Source organism: Cebidichthys violaceus, unplaced genomic scaffold (genome assembly GCF_023349555.1).
Source record: "Cebidichthys violaceus isolate CVI_PGR_0920_01 unplaced genomic scaffold, fCebVio1.0.p SCAF_76, whole genome shotgun sequence".
In the NCBI taxonomy this organism is placed as follows: Eukaryota; Metazoa; Chordata; class Actinopteri; order Perciformes; family Stichaeidae; genus Cebidichthys; species Cebidichthys violaceus.
Window position 1 is genome coordinate 880,001 of NW_027176960.1, and position 18,762 is coordinate 898,762.

At 42.0% G+C, this 18,762-nt stretch overlaps 1 protein-coding gene across 9 annotated transcripts in view; it reads right to left on the reverse strand.

Annotated features, from left to right (window-relative positions):
- LOC137892148 (receptor-type tyrosine-protein phosphatase mu-like) overlaps positions 1-18,762 on the reverse strand; it is a 107,816-nt gene that overhangs the window by 87,381 nt on the left and 1,673 nt on the right. The gene's annotated exons all lie outside the window — the stretch shown is intronic.

The following is an 18,762-nucleotide window of genomic DNA, read 5'->3' on the forward strand; positions in this document are numbered from 1 at the left end:
TATCAGCTGTAAAACACCAGCAGCTCTGTGTGTGTATGTATATGTGTGTGTGTGTGTGTGTGTGTGTGTGTGTGTGTGTGTGTGTGTGTGTGTGTGTGTGTGTGTTCAGTTCTAGTAGATTCACAGTTAGCCGTTAGCATATGGTGATGCTAACACCCTGCAAAATGTGACCCTGAGAGGTGATTGGACGAGACTGGACAGGCAGAGGAAATGACACGCAGAGCCCCTAGCAGCATCTGGGGCAGTGTGTGTGTGTGTATGTGTGTATGTGTGTGTGTGTATGTGTGTGTGTGTGTGTGTGTGTGTGTGTGTGTGTGTGTGTGTGTAGGTGTGTGTGTGTCTGTGTGTGTGAGATTGAAAGTGACAGTGGACACACCCACTCTGACAGACAGAAGTGGCCTGTGGTGGCAGTGGTGGCATTTAGCTGGTGAGACACAATACACACACACACACACACACACACCTATACACACACACACTCTCACACAGACACACAATACACACACCTCTACACACACACACACACACACACACGATGACAGTGAGCATGAGACAAGATGGCACCAAGAAAACAACAGACTGTGTTTTTGTGACGGACGAAAGATATTCAGACAGGAAAGAAACAAAAGGTAGAGAAGGAAGCAGGAAACAAGGATGTAGGGAAGTGAACAGGGGGAGGTAGAGTCAGACGTGACGTTCTGAGTCACACAACTATGACACTCGGTTACAGTGGTTAACGATGGGAGCTCAAATGAACACCACTTAGTAAAGTTTAGGATTAACATCGTGGTTTGGTTTAACATAAGAAAGTACGGACGACATGCCAGCAACATTACTTCAAACTGTGTGGGGTCCTTACGGACGTCAGTACTCCCTTACGGACGTCAGTACTCCCTTACGGACTTCAGTACTCCCTTACGGACGTCAGTACTCCCTTACGGACTTCAGTACTCCCTTACGGACGTCAGTACTCCCTTACGGACTTCAGTACTCCCTTACGGACGTCAGTACTCCCTTACGGACTTCAGTACTCCCTTACGGACGTCAGTACTCCCTTACGGACTTCAGTACTCCCTTACGGACATCAGTACCCCCTTACGGACTTCAGTACCCCCTTATGGACATCAGTACCCCCTTACAGACGTCAGTACCCCCTTACGGACGTCAGTACTCCCTTACGGACTTCAGTACCCCCTTACGGACGTCAATACCCCTTTACGGACTTCAGTACACCCTTATGGACATCAGTACCCCCTTACGGACGTCAGTACCCCTTTACGGACTTCAGTACACCCTTATGGACATCAGTACCCCCTTACGGACTTCAGTACCGCCTTACAGACGTCAGTACCCCCTTACGGACATCAGTACCCCCTTACCCACTTCAGTACCCCCTTACGGACGTCAGTACCCCCTTACGGAGGTCTGGTTCCACCTTACAGAGGTCTGTACCCCCTTATAGAGGTCTGGTTCCACCTTACAGAGGTCTGTACCCCCTTATGGAGGTCTGGTTCCACCTTACAGAGGTCTGTACCCCCTTATAGAGGTCTGGTTCCACCTTACAGAGGTCTGTACCCCCTTATGGAGGTCTGGTTCCACCTTACAGAGGTCTGTACCCCCTTATGGAGGTCTGGTTCCACCTTACAGAGGTCTGTACCCCCTTATGGAGGTCTGGTTCCACCTTACAGAGGTCTGTACCCACTTATGGAGGTCTGGTTCCACCTTACAGAGGTCTGTACCCCCTTATAGAGGTCTGGTTCCACCTTACAGAGTAATGTACCCCCTTATAGAGGTCTGGTTCCACCTTACAGAGGTCTGTACCCCCTTACGGACGTCGGTTCCACCTTACAGAGGGCCAGACGAAGCCCCTGTTGTCCTCAAATCCTATAAACGGCCCGGTTCCCCACTTTAACATGACCTCAGAGTCTATAAAAAGAAACCCTGATTAGAGACAAAGTTCAACATAGTGACTACACCCAACACACACACAAACACACTGTAACACACACACACGCATACACATACATACAACACACATTCCTGCTTTACTTTCAAAGACATCAAACTGTATTTGTGTGTGTTTGTGAAGGTATGTGGAGTGTGTGTTCCTGTGTGTGTGTGTGTGTGTGTGTGTACTCCGATCTCCAGCAGGAACAGTAACTGGGCGCTAACAGCATCAGCGTTAGCACAGCGAGCTAACTTGCCTCAGGGCACACATGAATAATGCAGCAGTCAGCCCAATGCCTCTGGGTGTGTGTGTGTGTGTGTGTGTGTGTGTGTGTGTGAGAGAGTATGTGTGTTTGTGTGTGTGGGTATGTATGTGTGTGTGTGTGTGTGTGTGTGTGTGTGTGTGTGTGTGTGTGTGTGTCTGTGTGTGTGTGTGTGTGTGTGTGTGTGTGTATGTGTGTGTGTGTGCTATCAGTGTTATCAGGCTGTACTGGAGGCTGTCTATATGACAGTATTAGAATAATATTCTAATTACTAATAATTACCCTGTAACACACACACTCAGATTATCCCCCCCCCCCCCCGCCTTCAAGTCTCTCCCCCTTCTCCTCCCTCGTTCTCCCTCTGGGCTGTAACTCCTCCTGGCAAGGACGAGGAAGAGGAGGAGGAGGAGGAGGAGGAGGAGGAGGAGGAGGAGGAGGAGGAGGAGGAGACCTGCAGGACACAACATGTCTGCAGCGACATTTCATCTGAAAACAGTTCAATGACAACGTTTTCCAGCTCTCAGGAACCTCTTCAGAACCCCCCCTCTTTAAAGGACTGTTCTCAGGAGAACGTTCCTGTCACAGTCTGGGTGCCATCACCATACTGAGAACAGACATTTCATTCTGGTCACATTCAACAGCAGACGGACCTACCAGGTACAGAACCAGAGCTCCTGGACCAGAACCTCTGTGTGGAGGGTCTACAGACAGACTGACGGAGGGTCAGTTCACTACAGACTGATGGAGGGTCAGTTCACTACAGACAGACTGATGGAGGGTCAGTTCACTACAGACTGATGGAGGGTCAGTTCACTACAGACAGGCTGATGGAGGGTCAGTTCACTACAGACAGACTGACGGAGGGTCAGTTCACTACAGACTGATGGAGGGTCAGTTCACTACAGACTGATGGAGAGTCAGTTCACTACAGACTGATGGAGGGTCAGTTCACTACAGACAGACTGACGGAGGGTCAGTTCACTACAGACTGATGAAGGGTCAGTTCACTACAGACAGGCTGACGGAGGGTCAGTTCACTACAGACTGATAGAGGGTCAGTTCACTACAGACAGGCTGATAGAGAGTCAGTTCACTACAGACAGACTGACGGTGGGTCAGTTCACTACAGACTGATGGAGGGTCAGTTCACTACAGACAGACTGACGGAGGGTCAGTTCACCACAGACTGATGGAGGGTCAGTTCACTACAGACAGACTGATGGAGGGTCAGTTCACTACAGACAGACTGACGGAGGGTCAGTTTACTACAGACAGACTGACGAAGGGTCAGTTCACTACAGACTGACGGAGGGTCAGTTCACTACAGACTGATGGAGAGTCAGTTCACTACAGACTGATGGAGGGTCAGTTCACTACAGACTGATGGAGGGTCAGTTCACTACAGACAGACTGACGGAGGGTCAGTTCACTACAGACAGACTGACGGAGGGTCAGTTCACTACAAACAAACTGATGGAGGGTCAGTTCACTACAGACTGACGGAGGGTCAGTTCACTACAGACTGACTAAGAGTCAGTTCACTACAGACTGATGGAGAGTCAGTTCACTACAGACTGATGGAGGGTCAGTTCACTACAGACAGACTGACGGAGGGTCAGTTCACTACAGACTGATGAAGGGTCAGTTCACTACAGACAGACTGACGGAGGGTCAGTTCACTACAGACAGACTGACGGAGGGTCAGTTCACTACAGACTGATAGAGGGTCAGTTCACTACAGACAGACTGATGGAGGGTCAGTTCACTACAGACAGACTGATGGAGGGTCAGTTCACTACAGACAGACTGACGGAGGGTCAGTTCACTACAGACTGATAGAGGGTCAGTTCACTACAGACAGGCTGATAGAGAGTCAGTTCACTACAGACAGACTGACGGAGGGTCAGTTCACTACAGACTGATGGAGGGTCAGTTCACTACAGACAGGCTGATAGAGAGTCAGTTCACTACAGACAGACTGACGGAGGGTCAGTTCACTACAGACTGATGGAGGGTCAGTTCACTACAGACAGACTGACGGAGGGTCAGTTCACTACAGGCAGACTGACGGAGGGTCAGTTCACTACAGGCAGACTGACGGAGGATCAGTTCACTACAGACAAACTGACGGAGGGTCAGTTCACTACAGACAGACTGACGGAGGGTCAGTTCACTACAGACAAACTGATGGAGGGTCAGTTCACTACAGACAGACTGACAGAGGGTCAGTTCACTACAGACAAACTGATGGAGGGTCAGTTCACTACAGACAGACTGACAGAGGGTTAGTTCACTACAGACAGACTGACAGAGGGTCAGTTCACTACAGACAAATTGATGGAGGGTCAGTTCACTACAGACTGACGGAGGGTCAGTTCACTACAGACTGATGGAGGGTCAGTTCACTACAGACTGACGCAGAGTCAGTTCACTACAGACTGATGGAGAGTCAGTTCACTACAGACTGATGGAGGGTCAGTTCACTACAGACTAATGGAGGGTCAGTTCACTACAGACAGACTGACGAAGGGTCAGTTCACTACAGACAGACTGATGGAGGACTCCACATGGATCCTTCATTTTAACATCTTGTGTGAATCAAACGAACCAAAACTTCCACAAAGACACTGAATGACTTTTACTTGTGATGTCTTAACCTCGTAGTATTGGTACTTTCACTTCAGTAAAGGATCTCAGTACCACTAAAGACCCACCAGAACCAGAACCAGAACCAGCAAACATCTGTTTGTTAATGTTTTGTGTTTAAAGACGTGTGTTTGTGTGTGTCGATGGCCGGCGGACGTGTGCGTGAGTCCGTGTGTCTGCTGTCCATCCTCATCAGTCAGACTGTCAACTCATCAACCGGAGGACACCAGCTGTCACTCCGTCTTCATGTCCAGGCCCCACCCCCTTCAGAGTCCACAATGAACACTTGACTGGCTTAGATAGTGGACTTCAAGTGGAACAGGAAGCTTGTTTTGGTGGTGCAGAGTTTATAAGAAGCCAAAAAACTGATATATTTTATCATTACAGCTCGAAACTAAACTAAACTAAACTGGATGAGTCACATGGACAAATGATCTCAGGTGAAGTTAACAGTCTTCTGTGGGTTTGATGCTCAACAAGCAGCTTGAGCAAATAGCCAATAGATGATAGATGATATCTAAGGAGCTCCTTCAGAAGGAGGATTTGTGCTTTAAAGTGATTCCAGAGAGTCAGTTTGTCTCTGAGCTGATTATTGATCATAAGATATAAAAACATGGCTGCTCTCTGAGTCCTTCACTTTATCTGACCAATAAAAATCAAGCTTCTTTCTGGTTACTGGACAAACAGACAGACAGACAGACAGACAGACAGGCAGACAGACAGACAGACAGAGAGACACAGAGACAGAGAGAGAGAGAGAGAGAGAGAGACAGACACACAGACAGAGAGAGAGACAGACAGACAGACAGACAGGTTTGTGATTAAGACTGAATTTTAATTAAAAAATTAAAATGATCCAAAGTCAACAGATGGGCTTCTTTAAGCAATCACACACACACACACACACACACACACACACACACACACACACACACACACACACACACACACACACAGATTAGGACATATCATAAACCAGAATCATGTCAGATTAAACCGTCTGTGTTCCAGATAAGAAGAAGAAGAAAAATGAATCTAATCTGTTTGACATCAGGATCACAGGAGGATCGTGGGATTATTTCTGATGCATGCTGGGTAATTTCTTCTAGAAATGTGTTCGATGCCGGAGAGATTAATGATATGTTAATAAGTATTAAAAACACAAAGAGTAAGAACAAAGAGAAAGTGAAGCAGCAAAAGAGAGAGAGAGACATTTAGAGGACTTTTTCTGTCCTGCTGAGTCATCATAAATCAGTGTGTGTGTGTGTGTGTGTGTGTGTGTGTGTGTGTGTGTGTGAGAGAGTGTGTTGCAGTGATCAATACAGCAGCAGATTGTCTGGTTCTCCTGAAGTTCACTAAATTGTATTCTACTTATTCTTATTCTAGAACTACAGCACTAAAGAAATATAGAACGATAGAACTAAAGATCTACAGAACTACAGAACTATAGTACTATAGAACTATAGTACTATAGAACAATAGAACTATAGACCTATATAACGATAGAACTAAAGAACTATAGAAATATAAAACTAAAGAACTGTAGAACTATAGAGCTATAGACATATAGACATATAGAACTATAGAACAAAAGATGATCATCTGTTCACAGAACCAGAAGATTATGTTCAGGTTTTACCTGATGAACAGTTAACAGATTATACAAATCTGTTTGATTGTTCAGAAGCTTTTAGAACCATTCGGGTTCCTTCAACAATTCAAACCCGTGTAGAAGAACCTTGTTATTGTTATGGTAAACTGAAACAGGTTTGAACACCAGACATCAGATGATTCGAGAGAAACAAGTCGGCACACAATTCATAGAACAAATGACATGAACATGAACACACAGAGGTGTGAATGTCAAGGATGACACCTCAAGCTGATGAAGAGCACCCCAGAGTCTTCATCTCCTCACCCTCCTCACCCTCCTCACAGAAGGTCATGTCTATCCTCCAGCAGAGAGAGGGGGGGATCATTCAGCCTGGCAGAGGCTGAAAAGGTCTCCTCCCACAGGACTCTCATACAATACAACACACACACACACACACACACACACACACACACACACACAGCAGGTGTTCAGATATGAACAATAAAGTCAGAATATGGCAGCCAAACACAGTGTGTGAAGAGTGGAGAGGAAGTTCCATCAGACGAGATGTTCATGATGTTTATAAACCAACGACTCATCACTTAAATAGAGACTTCATGTAGAGGAGACCTTCAGTAAAGATACTTCATGTAGAGGAGACCTTCAGTAGAGATACTTCATGTAGAGGAGACCTTCAGTAGAGAGACTTCATGTAGAGGAGACCTTCAGTAGAGATACTTCATGTAGAGGAGACCTTCAGTAGAGATACTTCATGTAGAGGAGACCTTCAGTAGAGATACTTCATGTAGAGGAGACCTTCAGTAGAGATACTTCATGTAGAGACCTTCAGTAGAGATACTTCATGTAGAGGAGACCTTCAGTAGAGATACTTCATGTAGAGGAGACCTTCAGTAGAGATACTTCATGTAGAGGAGACCTTCAGTAGAGATACTTCATGTAGCGGAGACCTTCAGTAGAGATACTTCATGTAGAGGAGACCTACAGTAGAGATACTTCATGTAGAAGAGACCTTCAGTAGAGATACTTCATGTAGAGGAGACCTTCAGTAGAGATACTTCATGTAGAGGAGACCTTCAGTAGAGATACTTCATGTAGAGGAGACCTTCAGTAGAGATACTTCATGTAGAGGAGACCTTCAGTAGAGATACTTCATGTAGAGTAGACCTTCAGTAGAGATACTTCATGTAGAGGAGACCTTCAGTAGAGATACTTCATGTAGAGGAGACCTTCAGTAGAGATACTTCATGTAGAGTAGACCTTCAGTAGAGATACTTCATGTAGAGGAGACCTTCAGTAGAGATACTTCATGTAGAGTAGACCTTCAGTAGATATACTTCATGTAGAGGAGACCTTCAGTAGAGATACTTCATGTAGAGGAGACCTTCAGTAGAGGAAACCTATGTATTCTTTGTTTCATACAAAGAATAAATATTTCCAATCTGAACTGATAACGACTGAATTTGATGAATAAAATCAGAAATGATAAAAACTGATGAAACTCAGGAAGCTGCTCATCTGTATGAGAGTGTTAGTGAACACACACACACACACACACACACACACACACACACACACACACACACCGTAAGTCCTGTTTCTTGCCTGCAGCGTCCTCGTGGCGTCGACCACTAATGCTAATCTGCTGCGAGCCAGGCCTGGGGGGCACTTAGACCCCCACCACCACTTGTACCTGTCTGTCTCTCTGACTGTGGGTTGGAGCAGTTAGAAAACATTTTATAAAAACGTCATTAAACTCAGATCATCGTCTTCAGTATTATTACTATTAGTTCATGTTTTCATTATTTAATATTTTTCCTTCTGACTTTTTTGTCGTATCTGTAACATGTTATCTCAGAGTCTGTAATTTACTAATTCACGTGATGTTGCTCTTTAAAAAGACACACATGTTGATGAAACGTGTGGAACATTGTATTCATGTTGCACAACAGTGAAACGTTTAAATAAAGTCACACACTGAGCACAGATAGTAGAAATATAACTGATACTGTGTGAAGAATACTGCTGTTAACAAGAACCTGATCTGTTTAAAGTGATTCAAACCAAATGTTATTGTACTGTTGTTCATATAGCAGTACTTTAAAATACAAGTGAGTAATACACTACTTTTAATTAATTATTGAAATGCGCATAACAATGAGATTAATCGAGATAAAAAATTGTAATTGTTGCCCAGCACTCATTTTTAGTCATCTGCCATATTACATATATCAATGTGAGGATGTGTCTTTGTGTTTTTAACTGATATATTTGTATGAATCAATAATATACAGTGTTGCTCCTGAAGGGAAGAACAAGTTTCACATGTCAGCATTTTAGAGACAGAAGTGACTCGACTGGGATTTAACCTGTTGGGATGAGAAAAGCATTGTGGGAAATGTTTTTTTTTAATTTTCTTTAAAAGATCACAGATCAATTTAATAAATTAAATGATGACGAATAACCTGAAAGAGAACATTTCACTTTCGTCTTTGATTGTTTCCGTTAAAATAATTTTTTATTCTACAGCGAACAAAATAAAGAGTCTCTGAGTCTGTCCGAGTCTCTCTGAGTCTCTAAGTCTCTCTGAGTCTCTCTGAGTCTCTCTAAGTCTCTCTAAGTCTCTCTGAGTCTCCGAGTCTCTCTGAGTCGCTGAGTCTCTCTGAGTCTCTCTGAGTTTCTGAGTCTCTCTGAGTCTCTCCGAGTCGCTGAGTCTCTCTGAGTTTCTCCGAGTCTCTCCGAGTCTCTGAGTTTCTCTGAGTCTCTGAGTCTCTCTGAGTCTCTGAGTCTTTAAAGAGTCTTTAACCTCTCTTAAGTTCTCTTAACCTCCACCAATCACAGAGCTGAGTCTTTGTTTCCTGCGTTTACGCTCTGACACACATACAGCCAATCATTAATCAGACTGGTGGCATATTAAGAGTCTAGAGCAGCCCGAGGACACATACACACACACACACACACACACACACACACACACACACACACTCACACAGACATACACACACACAGTGACCCAAAAACTAGTCCTCAGTACAAAGACGTCTCACACTGAAGCGCTCAGCTGGACGACTGCGTGGAGTCAGTCGCCGTGTTTACAGACGACAGTGAACGCACCGTCAGATTGATGAATAAAATACATCTTATAGTTTAAATAAAATACATTTTATAGTTTGAATAAAATACATGAATGATTAAAGGACGATTAAAGAACGATTAAAGAACATTTAAAGGAGGTTTATTTGTCTGATGTTCTTTGGTTCTTTAATTCTTTAAACGTTCTCTAATAGTTTTGGTTCTCTTGAGGTCAGTAGAACAAGATGTAATCTCTCATTAATGAGTCCAACATGTTGAACATTCACCAGACTGCTTTTACTGGACTTGAACCAGTTAAAGAAACAGAATCAGAAGAGCAGATGTTTGTATTTCAAACTGTGAATGGCTGAATCCAGAAACATGATTAATATTTAAACACACACACACACAAACACACACGCACACACACACATATTAGCTGCGTATGAATATTTACTGTAGTAATATGGGTTAAATAGCAGCTTCTGGGCCTGAGTCCCTGTAGGCTTTACTGTGTGTGTGTGTGTGTGTGTGTGTGTGTGTGTGTGTGTGTGTGTGTGTGTGTGCGTGCGTGCATGCATGTATGTGTTAGCTGGCAGCACTTTTGCTGATAATTATCATAATGATTATGATAAAAAGAAAAGCGTTAAAATCTTAATAAAATATTTATCCTTCCTTCCTTTCTTTTTCTTTTTAATTTCACCGTTGGCATTGAAGAGACAGAGAGAGAGACAGAGAGAGACAAAGAGAGACAGAGAGAGACAGAGAGAGAGAGAGAGAGACAGAGAGACAAAGAGAGAGACAGACAGAGAGAGAGAGAGAGAGAGAGAGACAAAGAGAGAGACAGACAGAGACAGAGAGACAGAGAGAGAGACAGAGAGAGAGAGAGAGAGAGAGAGAGAGAGAGACAGAGAGAGAGACAGACAGAGAGAGAGAGAGAGAAACAGAGATAGAGACAGACGAAGAGAGAGACAGAGAGAGAGAGAGAGACAGAGAGAGAGAGACAAAGAGAGACAAAGAAAGAGACAGAGAGAGAGAGAGAGAGAGAGAGAGAGACAAAGAAAGAGACAGACAGAGAGAGAGAGAGAGAGACAGAGAGAGACAAAAAGAGAGAGAGACAGAGAGAGAGAAAAAAAAGAAAATCAAAATCCCAAAGCTTCAACACAAGAATGTGAAGAGAAGTAAAGAGAAGAGAAGAAAAGAGAAGTGAAGTGAAGAGAAGTGAAGTGAAGAGAAGTGAAGTAAAGAGAAGAGAAGTGAAGAGATTAATAAAAACAAGCAGGAGATGCGTCTGAATATGAATCATCTAAATACAGAAGCTTCACTAACTCATGATGATCAAACCAACATGATGAAGATGTTCTCCTGAGGTCTTCATCATGTATTCAGGAGGTGAGGGTCCTCACAAGTACAGAAGGACAGACGTGTGTGTGTTTAAGAGATGCTGAACAGGCAGGAAGCATCTTAACACAGATTATACTAATAACACACACACACACACACACTAATCCCTGTCTCATTACTTCAGTCTGTCTTCAAGTCATCACACTCACTCACTCACTCACTCACTCACTCACTCACTCACTCACTCACTCACTCACTCACTCACTCACTCTCTCTCTCTCTCTCTCTCTCTCTCTCTCTCTCTCTCTCTCTCTCTCTCTCTCACACACACACACACATCTTCAAACAATAATCCTATGAATATGATCAGGGATTTGGACCACAACACTAATCAGAATGACATCTCTGGACAGGGATTAACACACACACACACACTCTCTCTCATACACACACACACACACACACACACACACACACACACAATCTTTTGAGGACATGTTGACTGTTTTTATAATCTGATGTCGGAGAAATAATTTGGTTAATCTCAAGAGAGACAAAAAGAAGAACAAATATACGACGAGCTGCCTGCTGTCGGGGTGACGCTCTGTTACCATGACGACGGTCATGTGATTAATTTCAAGGTGTGCCCCCCTTACCCCCCCATAAAGATAATAATAAATAATAATACATGTATGGATGTTCGTGGTGGGCGTGGCCTGCAATTGATGACTAATCCACGAATTGTCTCTAAATTAAAGTTTAAAGATTATTTCTACATTATTTAGTCTTAAATATGAATTTCACAAACACACATTTATTCAAACCGAATCAAAAAGAGCCTCTCTGATTTTAAAAACCTTGTGGGGACCTCCGACTGTGTGCAGGTTTATGAGGACACAGTGTTTCTAGAGATTTAGTAATAATCTGTAAAGACGTTAAAATCTCTTTTCTTTGGTCTAAACGAGACAAAATTAAATATTAACAGATTTTATTAGTATTCCTAAAATGCCAACATGAATTTCAGAATTCAGGTTAAATAAACAAGAAAAGAAGCCTCAGGACGATAAGGGTTTCAGTTTTAGAAAGTCAGGAGACGTCTTTATGGTTTAAAGAGTGGCGTCATCAGCATAAAGACGGAGGGAACAATATCAGATTTATATTATTTATTTACACATTAAAGGGTTTCTGAACATCTATAATAGAAACACATGAGTATACATGATGAAATCTATAAATATCATGTGAATCTTTGTTCTATGAGGGTTATATAATTTTTAATAAATCATAATTATTTAACCCTTTTAAATGTGTTTGTTTTGTCACTAGTAAGCTACCAACTGAAACACATAATTCATCCTTCAGGAACTTTATTCATTCGTCTGTCTATTATAATAATATAATATTAGTGAGCTGGAAGCTTTAACACACAAGTCAGAAACAAAATAGTCACTTTGAGTTTGAATCATTTTGCTTCTTGGAGCTTATTTTATTTCTTAATAACTTCATCATCATGTTCTCATTGAGTTGTTTTGTCGTCACCTGAACGCTTAATAAATAACAGCTTATTATAAAATGTATAATGTAGAAATGTAAATGTAACAGAACTGAATCAGTATGATTACTCTTTATGATTTTGAGGGTGAGGTTTGTTATATAATTTATAAATATTACAGATTTAAATAAATCTTTGTGTCTTCAGAATTAGAGGATAAACAGTGAGAGCATCCCGTGGTGAGTTCAGGGACCGGGGGAGATGTGGATCTCCCTCTGTGCTGCTGTCAGAAGACACAAATCCTCCTCCTTCGGCTTTTATCTCGTCTCTCACGTTAAACAAAAGGAGCTTTAATCCGGCCGCTTTAATCCCCGCTGGGTTTGCAGACGCTGCGTCTGAAGGCGGCGTGTTTTAATCCCAGGGGCCACCGGGGCCGTTCGCGGCGCCTCGACAACGCCGGGGATCCGTTCGCTATCGGCTCTAATCCGACCCGGACCGACCACGAACACAACAGAGGAAGTCCTGCAACTTTCCTCCTTCTGTTGCTGCAGATAATTCTGCACTGATGTGGATTTGTGGGGAGATTAAAGCCAACAAAGATTCATGCATTTTTTAAATTACTGAAAACATGAAGCATGAAAGTGCAAGAAGGAGAATGTTTTTATATCGTCTTCATGTAGCTGCAACACGAATCATGTGACACGATTTATATGATCTATCAAATGAGAGTCAATGAGAGGATTTCTCTACACAATAAAGGAAAATATCCCGAGAGTTTGTCCTCAGAGACAAATGTTCGTGTCCCCTGAGAGACGAAGAGCAGAGGGGACATCAATATGAGCAAATATATGTATATACAATATTAATATTAATATCATAATATTATTATTTACATTATTATTGTTGTTGTTTATATCTATAACAGCCGAGTGTCACTTCTGTAAACACTACAGGAATAAACATAAATGTATACTAATATTAATTTAGGGATTTTAATAATTATTATTAAACAGTTCAAAGACATATGATTAATTTAATTAGTAATTATTATTATTATTAGTTTATTAGAAAATAACCTACCATCTACTCTTACCAATATTTATAGATATTTATTTATATTTAAAATGTTTATAGATATCATTTATAGATATTTATAAATAGTTGGATATCAAATTCAGTTTTTTTTGCAACAACATCGTCATCCCATACTTTTATATTTATATATCAGGGTTATTATTAATATAGATACATGGACGAACCTTCTGGTAGAGTTGTTAACACTTCACTTCCTTTACACACACACGCACAAAAACATACACATACACACACAAACACACACACAGCAGGAGCTGACAGGTTCAATGTGACCACACGCTGTTGCGAACACTAACACTATTAAAGGTTACTGTGTGTGTGTGTGTGTGTGTGTGTGTGTGTGTGTGTGTGTGTGTGTGTGTGTGTGTAGCAGCTAAACTGGCAGTACAGTCATATGCCTTCACACACAGTGTTGTGATGTGTTTAACTTTAAAACTGTTTGGATATTTTTCAGAGCTGAAGCCTCATTGAGATCCAGGTATGTTTATTCTGATAAAACAAACGTCTGGATGATTTCATCATCTTCATCATCATTATCATCTTCATCATCGTCGTTATCATCTTTAATGTCTTTATGGTCTTCATCATCTTTAACATCTTTAACGTCGTCATTGTCTTTAACGTCTTTATTATCTTTAATGTCTTTAATGTATTTATCGCCGTTATCGTCTTTAACGTCTTTATTGTCTTTAATGTTTTTATCGTCTTTATCGTCGTTATCGTCTTTATCGTCGTTATCATCTTTATCGTTGTTATTGTCTTTATCTTCGTTATCATCTTTAACGTTGTTATCGGCGTTATCGTCTTTATCGTTATCGTCGTTATCGTTATTGTCTTAATCGTCGTTATTGTCTTAATTGGCGTTATCGGCGTTATCGTCTTTATCGTTATCGTCTTAATCGTCGTTATCATTGTTATCGTCGTTATCGCCGTTATCATCGTTATCGTCTTTATTGTCGTTATCATCTTTATCGGCGTTATTGGCGTTATCATCGTTATCGTCTTTATTGTCGTTATCATCTTTATCGTCGTTATCGTCGTTATCATCGTTATTGTCTTTATCGTCTTTATCATCTTTATCGTCTTTATCGTCGTTATCGTCGTTATTGGCGTTATTGCCGTTATCGGCATTATCGTCTTTAACGTTGTTATCGCGTTATTGTCTTTATCGTTATCGTCTTTATCGTCGTTATCGTCCTTAACTTTGTTATTGTCGTTATCATCTTTATCGTCTTTATCGTCGTTATCATCATTATCGGCGTTATCGGCGTTATCGGCGTTATCATCATTATCGTCGTTATCGTCTTTATTGTTGTTATCGTCGTTATCATCGTTATTGTCGTTATCATCGTTATCATCGTTATCGCCGTTATCGCCGTTATCATCTTTATCGTCGTTATCATCTTTATCGTCGTTATCGTCGTTATCGCCGTTATCGTCTTTATCGTTATCGTCTTAATCGTCGTTATCGTCGTTATCGTCTTTATCGTTGTTATCGTTGTTATCGGCGTTATCATCGTTATTGTTGTTATCGTCGTTATCATCGTTATCGTCGTTATCGGCGTTATCGGCGTTATCGGCGTTATCATCGTTATCGGCGTTATCATCGTTATCGGCGTTATCATCGTTATCATCTTTATCGGCGTTATCGTCGTTATCATCGTTATCGTCGTTATCATCGTTATCGGCGTTATCGCCGTTATCATCGTTATCATCTTTATCGGCGTTATCGTCGTTATCGTCGCTATCGTCTTTATCGTCGTTATCGTCGTTATCGTCTTTATCATCGTTATCGTCGTTATCGGCGTTATCGTCGTTATCATCGTTATCGTTGTTATCGTCGTTATTGCAGTTATCGGCATTATCGTCTTTAATGTTGTTATCGTCTTTATCGTTATCGTCGTTATGGTTATCGTCTTTATCGTCGTTATCGTCTTTAACTTTGTTATCGTCTTTATCGTCGTTATCGTCGTTATCGTCGTTATCGTCTTTAACTTTGTTATCGTCGTTATCGTCTTTAGCGTCTTTGTTCCGAACTTGTCAGAGACGAAAAAAAGAAAGAAGAAAAGATCGAGAGAAGAAATAAAAACAGGAAGTCTCAGAGGTTTGAAGAGAGATAATTAACTCACTGAGGACCCTCAACGCACACACATTGTAACACACACACACACACACCTGAATTCACTCTGTGTTTAATCTGTGAGCTTCATTAAAACCCTGACGAGAGAGAACAAAGAGCTGACTGCACCTGAACACACACACTGTAAAACACAAACACACACACACACACACACACACACTGTAAAACATACACACACACACACACACAGACACACACACACTGTAAAACACACACACACACACACACACACACACTGTAAAACACACACTGTAACACACACACACACAAGAGGAAAAGGTAAAGTCCTGAATCAGCGACAGTCCTGAACCTGGACACACCAGGTCATCAGGGAGTGTGTGTGTGTGTGTGTTACTGTGTGTGTGTGTGTGTGTGTGTGTGTGTGTGTGTGTGTGTGTGTGTGTGTGTGTGTGTTACAGTGTGTGTCGTGTTGCTGAGTTAACAGTAGTCCTCTAATTACAGACACCTCTCTCTCTATCTTTGTTCAGTTTTAAGGTTCTGGACGTTCTGCTGAACTTTAAAGGAACATTCTGCTGCTATGAAGAGCACAAAAACACTAGGAAAAGACTGAAAACAACCACAACGAGACACAAAACAACTACAAGGAGACACAAATGAAATACAAATAGACATTAAACAACTTCAAATAGACACAAAACAACTACATAGAGACACAAAACCACCACAAAGAGACACAAAACAACTACAAAGAGACACAAAACATAAGGGCTTCTCACAGTAATTGTTGTAGTAAAGTCGTATCATTCCATCATAGGAGAACTGTCTGACTGTCAGGCTGCAACCATCTATTATGAAGTGAACCTGCTGAAAGATGTTGAGTTCATCATCATAAAAGTAAGAAACCTTTGAGGAACTGGTGCCACGTTTAGCATTTTATATTTCCTTCAGCAGTAAAACACAACAATCCCTTAAAAATACATTTAATTAACACTAAATACACAGTAAACCACTTTGATCTGATCCAGGGTGTTTGGACACCACACTTCTTTAATTTGTCCAAAGACGATATGTTTAACAGACAAACAAACAACAAACGTCTCAAACAGACGTGAACCAGACGGCCGAGCGTGCTCATTAGCAGCGCTCCATCGCCACGGTTACTAGGGCGTGGCCGCCATCTTGGACCTGGGCCACTGAGGGTTTAATTTCCTTCTCTGCTGCTTCACACACACACACACACACACACACACACACACACATACACACACACACACACACACACATACAGCCCTCCATATGTGCAGCAGAGAGGGACGGATAGGAGGATAAATCCAACACACCCCGAGGCTGCAGACATTCAGACAGAAAGTCAAAGTTAAAAAGCTCCTGATCTTTTGTTTTGTTCATTATTCTTATTCCAGTTTTTAAAGTAAAACTTTATTCAGTCAGCTGAGAGACAAAACTGGAGTTATTATTTCATCAAACTTATGGAGACATGATGAAGAGGAGGAGGAAGAGTCTGGACTGGTTCCTACGGTGGTTTTTACACATTCTGTGGTGAGAAAACATGGCGACGAGACACTCCTCGTCTTTCAGTTCAGTTTCTGTCTGTCATCCGTCCTTGTTTGTGTTTGTTAGAACTGAGACTCTGAATAAATCAGTTAATTCTTGAACAGAATAAACAATCACACACACACACACACACACACACACACACACACACTCGGTAAACAAACCCCTAATGAGCTTCAGAGGTTCCTTAATTACTTGTTGCTAATTGGTTTACATGGAGATCTGATGGGTTTCTGTTCCAGCTGCTTTAACTGGAAACAAACTGGCGTATCAACGTGAAGACGTTCTGCTGCTCCACGTGTTTCTAAAGAGGAACCGTATCAACATGGAGACGTTCTGCTGCTCCACACGTTCCTAAAGAGGAACCGTATCAACGTGAAGACGTTCTGCTACTGCACACGTTCCTATAGAGGAACCATATCAATGTGAAAACGTTCTGCTGCTCCACGTGTTTCTAAAGAGGAACCGTATCAACATGTAGACGTTCTGCTGCTCCACACATTCCTAAAGAGGAACCGTATCAATGTGAAGACGTTCTGCTGCTGCACACTTTCCTATAGAGGAACCGTATCAACGTGAAGACGTTCTGCTGCTGCACACTTTCCTATAGAGGAACCGTATCAACGTGAAGACGTTCTGCTGCTCCACACGTTCCTAAAGAGGAACCGTATCAACGTGAAGACGTTCTGCTGCTCCACACTTTCCTAAAGAGGAACCGTATCAACGTGAAGACGTTCTGCTGCTCCACACTTTCCTAAAGAGGAACAGTATCAATGTGAAGACATTCTGCTGCTGCACACGTTCCTATAGAGGAACCGTATCAACGTGAAGATGTTCTGCTGCTCCACACGTGAGAACATCTGTAAATTAACCAGTGAATGAAAAACAGGTTTCTGTGGTGAAGTCTTCTCAGGCTGAAACCAGTGCATGTGCTCTCTCTCTCTCTCTCTCTCTCTCTCTCTCTCTCTCTCACACACACACTCACACACACACACACACACGCAAACACTCTCTCCCTGAACATCATACATTCAAATTCCAGATGTAATATTATATTACATGTTGCTGCCCCATCAGGTGACCAGAGGAACAACAGCTGACTGAATCATCATCATCATCATCAGAACACAGAGAACCTGTCAGCAGAACCACAGCAGTACTGCAGCACAGAGCACCCCCCGCCCCCCACACACACACACACACACACTCATTGTTTCTCATATCAATATCTACATATTGATCAATAAATGTAAACGTCTAAAATGAGCCAGTGAAGGAGCAGAAAGCCAGATGCGCAGTCAAATACTGGATAGTACATAGTACTGGAACAGTACTACAATAGTATACAGAAGGACATAGTATCAGTAGTATCACTATAAAAAGCCAGAAGAAAAACACACATCTACTGCATCTCACATGAAACATGTGATCACAGGAACAGTCAGAACCTCAATACAGTTCATTGAGAACAGTCACAACCTCAATACAGTTCAATGAGAACAGTCAGAACCTCAATACAGTTCATTGAGAACAGTCAGAACCTCAATACAGTTCAATGAGAACAGTCAAAACCTCAATACAGTTCATTGAGAACAGTCAGAACCTCAATACAGTTCAA